An 11,265-nucleotide genomic window follows, 5' to 3' on the forward strand; every position below is an offset into this window, starting at 1 on the left:
TAAATGAAGTATGATTTCAGTGTAGTGAACTACCCCTTAAAATTCGTCTAACTATAAGAACTATGCGGATATAACTCGTGTGACGAATGATCCGTCTGTTTGCAAGTGTTTGCACACAGCCAAATGATCTACCTTTAGATGAACTTTCTCAACTCTCAAGTCTAGTATGAATCGGGCTATTTACATACCAGATTTTGTTTCGCTCTTTTCTAATGGCATATGAAATGGGTTGTCGGAAAGCAACCATGAAACATTTCGTTTAGGTGTATATTTTTGCGTTTATCGTTTAAGCAGATACTTCTTGTCTATATCTTTTGTTTTTATTATTATGGGTGACACGTGTGTCTTTTTTGACGGTGGAACTATCAATGATAATATCTCATGTTTTAAACTTAATGTTTTAACAGGAACTTTAAATATCTACATTCTTAGTTTCATTCTTGTTCTTTTGAGAGACCAGTTAACTTTTACCTATGGTTAAGGACAGAATTGGCCAATCAGAGCTGTGTATTTGTGAGTTAATTGGGATTTAACTAAGCTAAAATAAAGTTGTTAAAGTGTTTTATACAACTAGCCCTGGTCCCCAGCCGGCGAGGAGCACCATGCAAAGATACTAATTCGATTAGAATGAGATTAGGCATTATACGCAAAGCTGCTATGTCATGGACGGTCGACGTTTTTCAATTATGCGCTTGCGCGAGTAACGGCTGGTAATCGACAACGTTTTATAAAATCAAGATCCAAAGACGATGATACATATCCAAAGATTCAAATCGAGATCCAAATTCAGGATCCATATCCAAAATTATAATCAAGGTCCAAAGTCCATAAGACCAAGATGTATCATGATAGTCGCGGCGCATTGCGTTATAGGAGCAGAGGAATTTTGATGAGCTGCTTAAGAAATTTAGGACTATCTAATCAACGCTGATTGCTTCCCGGAAGGTCTCCATTGAACAAATTTCCAAGACCTTCGCTAGTAAGTAGAAATTCAGCCCTGGCAGAGATCTACGATCCGCGATTGCGTTGATGGCGAGAACACTTGCAACACGGAAGGTTGATATTGAACTAGATCATAACACAACTTTGGAGGCATTTTTAGCGTTACGCCTAATACCACTGGGTAAGAACGCAAGCGCTCGTCCCATCGGAATTGGTGAAGTGCATCGTAGGATCATCGGGGAGTCAATTATCTTTGCAATCAGACCTCAAAAGATGGATAGTGCACGTGAAGAGCTGGGGCTGGTGCTCGTATAATAACTGAAGAAAATAAGTACCTTCCAGGATATAAAGATGGAACAGATAAGCACATTTAGTCTAAATGGTGTCAGCAAGTCAACGTTTTATATGAAATTGCTAAATTCGAGCCCCAAGCCGCACATGCTCCATTTGTATCAGTGTTTCGGCATAGATTTACTTACAATATACGCACTGTTCTAGATATCAAGAACTCAAGGACCATCTGTCAAAATCTCTCAAGCAAGATCTTCCATCATAATGATGACTATCCAGAAAACGAGAATAGAATATCCATATACGATTTGCGCGTGAGATAGTTAATCATGGACATGTTCAAAACAGCTGGCGTCGCATAACTCGAGATCATGTATGAGTTAATAGCAAATTCGAACAAATGATCTCGCTCAGTTTAAGGTATCTTCAGCTTTGTTGACAGCACTTCCACTTACTAATGAAGAGTATGTCCTAGTGAAATTATAGTTGTTTGGCGTGATCAATATACCTGCGTTATCGGTGGCCATTGAAGCACTTTCCATCCTTCTGCGCTTTTGGAAAATCTTTCACCGTTGACAATGCATGCCTTGTCGTGCGTGGAAGAAGATTTATTCATGGACCACTGAACTCGCTCTTGCTTCTTTAACTGGCGAAGTTCTTTCATCCAATACTATTCAACCGATGATGCCAAAGTGGCCATGGTTACGCGACATTTCTGGCAGAGATATGAAAAAGGATTTTTTCATGTCAGGGTGTTTAATCCTTACGCTTCGACTCATCGACCCATAATTATTTTTACATCCCAAATTGTCCCCAATTGGCCCCCAAAAAAGCGCCAAACACAGCAACACGTTCTAAAATGGTGGGGAATGGTGTTTACTCTTCGTGTCTGTTGGAAACGAAATACCGTTGTTTAACATGTCAGGCATATTGTTGTATGAGATGTGCAGAAAATGAAAACGATGAGGACATTGCAGGCTGGACTGCGGGTAAAGTAGGCGGCTATTGTGAGAGTTGGTCTTTAAATCTGTTGGACAAAATGTCTGATGAGGATGAAAGTGGCGCAGAACACACACGTGCTGTCAATAAGTTAAGAAAGTGCCCACAAAAGGATCAAAATACGCTTTCAAAAAAACTGAAAAGGTATGAGCTGATATTTGAATTACTTTATAGAGTGGGTAATTAAATTTCTGCTTTATTTTAACCCATCAAATACAAGTTTTTTAATATCCATAAAGGAGCTTTAAGTTCTTCTCTTTTATAATTTAATATTAAAGCTGAAATAAATTTCCAGAGAATTACAATTACAATTTTATGAACAGCAATTTGTGAGGAATAACCTTGGGAGTGGTTATCTGTTCCGTAACTCTTTGTTAACTTTTATAGAGGGTGTACCAAAAAACCACAACTTTAAAATTTCTTTAATTTACATTGTTGTTCACAAAAGATTTTAGGTCCCTGGGATTCAAAATATCTTGTAATTATAATTGTAATAGTATGCTTTGTGCATTCTAGTTATTTTTCTAGGGATAATAAGTAATTTGTTTAATTACAACTGCTATATTCAAATTATCCATTAGATTAAACGACCCGTGTGACACTAGTAATGCATCAGATGATCCTGCAGATGATGACCCAGCTTCAAATGATGAAGAAAATTATGGAACAAAAGTGAACGAAAAGAAAAAACCTGGTCGGTGAGAAATTTATCAGAATATTCTTGATGAGTTGAAAAAGAAAGCTTTGGATAGACATGAAGTAATTGAATTTTAACTCTGAAAACAGCAACTGGCATCAAGAGATTTATCGAGGATCGTGGTTTTGGAAAGTAGTTCGATGTATTACTTAATCTTGTGAAATCTAGAGACTCCTGCAAGCCTGAACTGGCATTGGAGGCCTTCAACGTTTGAAAAGTAGTCAACTGATGACACAGGTAATAATAATGGGAAGGAAAAAATGTTCGTCCCAGTTCGAAAGAAGGAGAAAGTTAAAAAAGCTGATAGATTTGGAGAAACTGCTACTGAGGCAATGAATGTTGTAAAGCAGTCTCTTAAAAATGATCCAACTAAACATCTAATTGCTTTCATGAGAGAAGAAATGGTCTCGAGAACATGAATTAAAACTGGTTGGTTTAATGCAAAATTTTAGACAAAATACCATGCCATACCAAATTCCACAGCAATTTTCACCTGTTGCTGGTCAGCATAACAAATCTGCAGCTTACCAAACTGCAGATGTCACTTTCACCAGTCCTTCAAGGTCACAGGCAACACCAAATGGAATGCATTGTGAAGTACAAAAAACCTTTTGGAAATTGTAATATGCAAAAAACATGAAACAGAAGGGTACATGTTCAAGCTAATTAAGCTTTGTTATCTGTTTGGTTGGAGTTTTATGTGTATGATAACTTGTAATCATCTCTAACTTGGTTTGCTGAAACACCATTATCTCTAACTTTTTGACAAGCAGTCATTTGCAATAGATCTCTGATCTCAACTCGGTTTCGCTTTTCTAAGGTATCAGGGTTGGAGGTAAGGTCGAGTTTCTTTGAAACGGAATCCCTCTTCTCTATACAAATGTTCTGTAAGGCCATTACATGCAAGAGTGTTCATACGGACTAGGTCCTGTCGCATTCATTTGTACGAAGCAGCACCCTCCATTTTTTTTTAGTTGACCGTAGGCGCATTCTGTGACCATGCAGGATCTACTTAACGTATAAATAAAGTACTTCTGCTGAGGCCTTAAAACGGCATCGGTGTATGGTTCATAAGCCATGTTCGAAGAGGAAGCAGAATCCGCTACAATCAGTGGTGGAATATTTACGTTACCTACGGTTTCTCCTACGTGAGGAATAAAGCCTTCTTGGATTGGCGACCAGAGATCCGTGGACTGAAGAATTATCGAATCGTGAGAATTACCTGGGAATCCGAAACTTCCCCAAACGAATCTATAATAAGAATCGACCAGGGCCATAAAAACAATCGAATAGAAGTTTTTAAAATTGTGGTATTCTTTGGATGCCTCTTGACACCCAGGTGGACATTTTATGAACCAGCAACGGCGGCCCAACAACAGGGGAACTGCCACAACTCTTTCATGTCCAAAATCTTCTTTTCAAATTCCTCCTGCGATTTTCGCAGATGGCTGGATAATGCATCAGCCCATAAATGTTCTACGAGAATCTGACATACCTCTTTGACAATGGAATATACAGTGGAAAGTCCAATTCCCACCATTTCGGCAATTGTATACTAGTAGTCGCCTCTTCCCAATCGATACAGGCATATACCCAGCCTTAGCTCATGAGCAATTGAGTCTAATTGTCCTGCGTTATATATAGGGTTTAATTCGGTTTAAACTATACATAAATGTCAGGCAAGATACTCTGAAGGTTTTCTTGAATCTAGAGTCAGTATAAGTTTCCCATACTTTTCCCCACCAACCAGTATTTCGTCAAAGCCTACGGCAAATACGAAGGCCTCTAGGGATTGAAGTAATTCTCCCATTACACTTAATATCATAACCAGGAAACAAATCGTTAGATTTCTTCTGTTGGCTACAAGGCGATTCACACTCAAACAGAGTAAAAGTCTTCGGTTTTGTTTGATTAGATTTAATATAAATTGCAGCGTCATATCTTAATTATCTTAATGTCCCGTCATTTCCACCATTTTTAATTTTACCAACGATGAATCTGCTGACCCTAAGTATCACTTGTGCAATTCCTCAATCATTTTCGACTGGAAATTCGTTATAGTCGGGGTAATTGTTATTTTATACTCGAGGTAGTCAAGGCGTTATTTTAGTCGGGATCACGATCTGTGAATAGCTTGCTGCGTCGAAGACGCCGTTGAAAACTTACCTGGAACTTTGGACATTTGATTTATTTGTTACCAGCTGGCTTCATCGTCGTTATTGACGGCGCAATTTAAATCTTATAGCCATTTCCATTACATTCGTTTTGTGAAATTCTGCTCATGCGGCCGTGGCGAAGTTTGAATTAAGCGCATTCGTATTTAAAAAAATCTATAACACATATTTTAATACCTTTGATTTAACAGTTCATTTCTCCTTTCCAGGTGTTAATTTAGTTACTTCACAGAATTCGTTGCTTTTCAGACTTTTCTATTTTATAATATAAAAGCGTCATGACAGCAAAATAATGCATGTTTGCCCAATTAAAAAGTCAGTCTGCGAAACCACGGCGGCTCTTGAACACAAATATTTCCTGTCAAATATTAATTTCTTCAACAAAAATGTCAAACTTCGGCTAATTACTTCGGCGCCAGCGATGGTGTTGAAAATTCGCCCCGGTTTTTTTTTTTTTGTTTTTTTCTATTTTTTGTCGTCGCAAGTCTGAAATGACGCAAAATATTCTAGTATTAGTGTATGTGACCGTATTTATCTGCGTCCCGGTCTTATCTCCCAAGAGTTGTGGTGCACAGCTTTGGCAAATTTTGCGTTGCGCGATTCGATTTCGCTAGCATGATATGGCAATTCCTCCAAGAGGAACAAATAAACCGTTCTGTTCATGGTGTTCGATTAAGTTTAGATTGAATTGGGGTAAGAATATATTTAACACATGTAGATTCTGGTCCTATTTTAATAATATCGCTGCTATTTCGCTGCCGTTTAACAAGATGATGTGGTCGTGTATGGGCGCGTTTATGGGGCGCCGTTTGAAAAAAAATATTTAAGATACTTACGCCTGTATTCTAAAAGCTCACTCACACTCAAACTCATTGAGTGGGAGATCTTAATCCTCTCATAACGTTTCAATGGCGGTATTCCGAGTCGAATAGAGGTTTGATTTTCAGTGATTTACCTTATATCTTTCCATCTATTCAGAGAAAACTTTCTCATTGATCAGCATTAACAAAATTTATATGTCACACTCCATGAGTGTGAGTGTGAGTGAGCTTTTTGAATACAGGCGTTAGTCTCGCATAGTGAATGTTTCCAACAAGATATCGTTATTTATTAGTTAATATTTTCGATGTATTAAGAAACAAATGCTAAATCATAAATCGAAAGTGCGATATAATAAATCGCAAGTGCAATATAATAAATCGCAAGTGCGATATAATAAATCGCAAGCGCGAATATGTTACAAGCGCGAATATGAACTGTATTGTTTATGCTCAGAAGCTCTATATTGAAGACTGGCACGTGCGCCGGAGTTAAGACCAGAACAGGCGTCTTGTTTTAAAGTAAAATCAAATGAAGCTATGCTTCTTGATAATGAGACATGATAATTAGGGAGTTTCACATAATATTTACATTTCATATGAAATATACTTGACATATTTTACTAGGCTGGTAATGCACCTATTTCAATGGAACAGAGTATTGATATGATTTTACATTTTATTGCTTAGATATCGATGAATGTAAATCATACCCGTACTGTAACTGTCAAAGTTCAAGAAAAGAAAAGTGTATTAACACACAAGGTTCTTGCAAATGTGGATGTGTAAAGGGGTTCCATTCAGATGCTGGTGAATGTGTCGGTTAGTATAAGATTTATTTTTTTCCGTCCTCAAAATATTATCTAATTTATGATCAAATCGACAATCCTGCATGCTTGCGGTTAATCGTTATTTCGTTTGGGGTTTTAAATATAGCATTATGATAACGGAATCTATCAGTATGAAAATTAGAGCAATCAGCAATGTCGCAACTTGCTCTATTTCACGATTTAGGCTTTCGAAAATGTTTGAAAAATGTTTCGCAAAATGCTCTGCAGCCTTCAAGCCTCAAAATTACAAATTGCCATGCAAATAAGTAACTTTCAAGCGCGCGCATTTACCGTGTTATGTCATATTTGCATGTTCGGACAGTAAATATTTAGTATGGCTACAAAAAGATCAGTAACTATTTAGCAAAGATTTGGGAGAGCAGCTAGGAATTGCTCTGATGCGATCAGTGAGCTGTTACAAAGCGAACTTTTATAAAGATGAAAGCAATGTCAATTAAAACCGAATATAAGCTTGCTGTTATCTATATGAGTATGGGATAAAATGTCAAAATAACGCCTGTTATACGTAATTAAGAATAGCCGTTTGCTTGAACTTCAATGCAAAACAAAATTAGGGAAGAGCGAAAAAATTATATCAGTTGTTTCAGAGTTTTTTTTATATATTATATTCGAACTTTTTAAAAATTCTATTTACCAAAATGATACTTTATAGGCTTTTTGCAATCGCTGCAGGATACCTTGATCCATCAGAATAGTTGGATAAGTTCAAATTGAACATGCAGCTCTTCAAATTGTTACGCACGGCTTTATTGTTCTCAGTTATCCCCGAGCGGGCGCGGAGCGCCTGCGAGGGTACTAATTCCGCTTAATTCCGCTCGGAGATTAGGAATTACACCCGGAACCCGGTAGAACATAGGCGAATCCAAAGTTGCCCAAATTCTTTGTCATGGACGGTCGACGTTAGGTGGTTTTGTAAGTTATGCGCATGCGCGAGTAACGTCTCGTAATCAACGAACGTTCTGATTGGCTAAGACAGAAAGTTTGTATTGCAATGAGAACGTCAGCAATTTAACTGTCATTTCGTAAACATTGTTGTATACGTAAAAGCGTTTCATAAACTTTGTGCAACGAAAGTAAAACGAGAAGAAACAAGATACAGTATATGAAGCATGACAGATAGCAAAGATGAACGTAGATACAGTCAAGACAAAGCCATGTAAGAGGAATAATTCATAATCTGATAGATTATAAGTGTTTGCAAAGACAAAGGGTACGTGTTTACTTTGTTTATTTCGTATTTGTTTCGCGTTAAGGATGAACTGTATTTGTATACTTTTCAGCTTCGTATGACGTTTATTTGTTAAATTTTCAGCTTTTTTTGCAAACGCATAAACCTGTGAAAGGCTATTACACCTTTGCTTTAACTTCAAAAAGTGTTTTTGAAAGTGTAATTTGAATTTTGGTATCAAAAATACACACTATATTTATATAAAACTTTTACCCGCCAGCGTCGACTGCAAAATACAGAATAAAATAACATTTGAAGTTTTTTCTTTGTCTGTGAAGATTTTGTACTGTTTTAATCGTTTGAAACTTCGATTATAAACCGTTACTTAATTGCTGGGCAATGTTTACACTAGCTTTATGATTATTTTTGTATTGAATGATGGAAACATTAGCTATAATATACTCGGTAAAATATAATAAGACTGATTTGAGTTTTGTGTCATTTCATAATATAAGTTTCGGTCAACTCAGGAAATTGTGTACTTAGTTTGAAATAGCGAGGGGTTGCTGCATGCATGTATTTCTAGTATGGATATTAAAACACCTTTCCAGTTGGTCCTAATGTCGGGAGTCATAGAAGGGACCGTTAAATTGAATATCTCTGCAAGTATTTAGGCTTAAGATGCCGGAATACCACCAAACGATAGCGCTTGAAGAGGTCATATAAATAGTATATTCAAACCAGCAGAAAGTTATAAGCCGCACTTGTAATATAAGCCAAAATACTAGCTTGCGTTGTTATCTCAAATTACTTGCCCAATGCAACCATATAATTTTCGAAATTCCATGTTTCTCAATTCACTTTGTTCTGTGTTGGCTTTAGACTGTCTTAATTCTGTTATAACTTCTATGTATTTTGGATTAGGATGTGCAAAAGAATCGGAGAAATAGCCATTTTAAGATCTAAGCGATAAGCCTTAATGAGTGTTGCTAAGCGCGTCATTAGTGATTGCTCAGAATGTTGTCACGCGGTTCAAAAATATGACAAAAGTCTGTGTTGCCCACTCTCTAGAGTGATTTTGACCCCAAAAATCGACCCCTGGCGTAAATTGGACCAAGTGGTCACTTTATTGGCTTTTTTTGCCCAAAAGTTTTGTTGAATATTTTTATTATTGTAAAATGCTTGCCGTGATCGATGCGATACATACCATGACGCAGATTATGAATTTTTATGTAAAAAATTCGCAAAAATCTTCTAAAGGCACGACTTTGAAGCTAAATATATCAAAATGAGCCGAGAAATGTCAACTAAATAGTTGTAACCAGTTTTTGTTTGCGTTTTGCGTTTGCTAAATCGCATGCATTTTAAAGTAAATATCATAGCGAATTTAAAACATATAGAACTAGAAAAACATCTATCTACTGAGGACAATGTCATCTTTTAAATGGTTTAATTTTATTATAATCGGCCAAGTATTCGCACAGAAAATGCATGATAAAGTGAGCCAACCATTTTTAAAGGTCATTAATATAAAAAATGGAATATCAGCGCTGTATGACAGGGATGAGTAATTCATTTTTGCCGCAAGATGCATGAGTAAATATAATTTTCAGCCATTCGCAATGATTAATCACTTTTCCTTTCATGTATAACATATCGTTGGATTAAATAAATAATTAGGTGAAAACATTTATCACCTTGTGAAAACTAAAAACCTAGATCAACAGTCGTATGTCGTTACTATACAGCCCCATTTACACGGTACAAACTTAAATCACATTCACTGGCGATCCAGAGTCCTAGATCCTTCTGTCCTGAGATAGGTGATAAGCTCTTTGCCTTTGATGCTGTATGGATATTTATTGGTTGGCTACGTCTGGTGATGCTAAGACTTTTGCATTTTTCTTCGTTAAACACGAGACCACTTGACCTGGAGCAGGATTCAAGGTTATTGATGTCGTCTTGGAGTAAAATGGTATCGGAGATGGAGTCAATTCTGCGAAAGATTTTCGTGTCATCAGCAAAATACGCAACTGACGAATTGGTCAAAACATCTGGTAAGTCGTTGACATACAGGAGGAAAAGTATTGGTCCTAAGATACTGCCATGCGGAACACCGGAGCACATTGGTTTTTGGCTTGAAGTAGCGCCAAGAGTTTTGACGCGCTGTTGGCGGTCATGAGGATACGAGGTGAACCATTGGAGATGCGATCGTCGATGTTATATTGTTGGAGTTTATTTACCAAGACTGCATGGTTGATCTTGCCAAAAGCCTTTGACAAGTCCATGAATATCATATCAGTTTATTTACCTCAGTCTAAATTGCATCCAACCCCAAACCACATTTCTAACCTACAACGCTGATTGGCTGGGTAAGAGTCAGCCCCTTCTGGTTGACGGGTGTGCAAGTGCCCCTCAGCCTTCATAAAAAAAGGGCGGGCACAACACCACTTTTCAATGGACTAACGGAGTAAAAGTCATATTAAAGGTTGAAGAAGCTCACCAATACAGAACAGACGAAGAAGACAGAAGAGAAAACGACGGACTCGAAGAGAGAAAGAGAGAGCCGATCGAGGAGCAAAAATTTAAGAACAGTAGTCCAAGATTGTAAAAGATCTCGCCCAATAGCGTAGTATTTAGGCGGGCAGTATTTATCATTCCTTCAATCCAGTTTGCTTTTTATTATTATATTTGCCTTTAACTATTTCATTTAGATAATGATGAATGTTTGTCATCTCCATGCAATCCAGCCTTTTTAATCTCGTGCAACAACACCCCAGGTTCATACGAATGTATATGTGAGAAGGGTTTCTCTTCCAATGGAACAGCGTGTCTTGGTACGTATTTTTCTTGCGTAATTAGTTATTTAATTTTTTTCCTCGTCAACATTTCATTTATCCTCGTAACTACTTCTCTATTTATTCATTTTATTTCACACATGCCTAACTTTTATATTGGATTAAAAGTCAAATTTCTATGTGGCTGCAGTTTTCAAACGGGGCTTCGCTAGCGCGGGCGGGGGCATTCGTATTAAACCTTTAACACATTTTTTCATACTTTTGATCCTACAGTTCTTTCCCCCGTTCTTTTCTCCAGGTTTTAATTTAGTCACTTTCCAAAAAAAATTTCTTTGCAGGATTTTCTATTTGAATACAAACGCGTCTTGAGAGCAAAATAATGTTTGCGCAAGTAATGGGCGAAAAACAGGGTTATTTCCATAAGAAACTTCGTTGATAAAAAAAATATGTAACTTCGTTAAAAGAGGATTGAATTCTGACGATATTACTAATAGGTTGTTCTATAATTCACTTGCATGCTCTTCGGT

General features: G+C 37.1%; 1 pseudogene; it reads right to left on the reverse strand.

The window, feature by feature from the left end:
* Positions 1-3,625: 3,625 nt before the first annotated feature.
* Positions 3,626-4,469, reverse strand: LOC114543797 (annotated as a pseudogene).
* Positions 4,470-11,265: the final 6,796 nt, after the last annotated feature.

This window comes from Dendronephthya gigantea, unplaced genomic scaffold, assembly GCF_004324835.1.
Source record: "Dendronephthya gigantea isolate DGI-Jeju-01 unplaced genomic scaffold, DenGig_1.0 000555F, whole genome shotgun sequence".
Lineage (NCBI taxonomy): Eukaryota > Metazoa > Cnidaria > Anthozoa > Malacalcyonacea > Nephtheidae > Dendronephthya > Dendronephthya gigantea.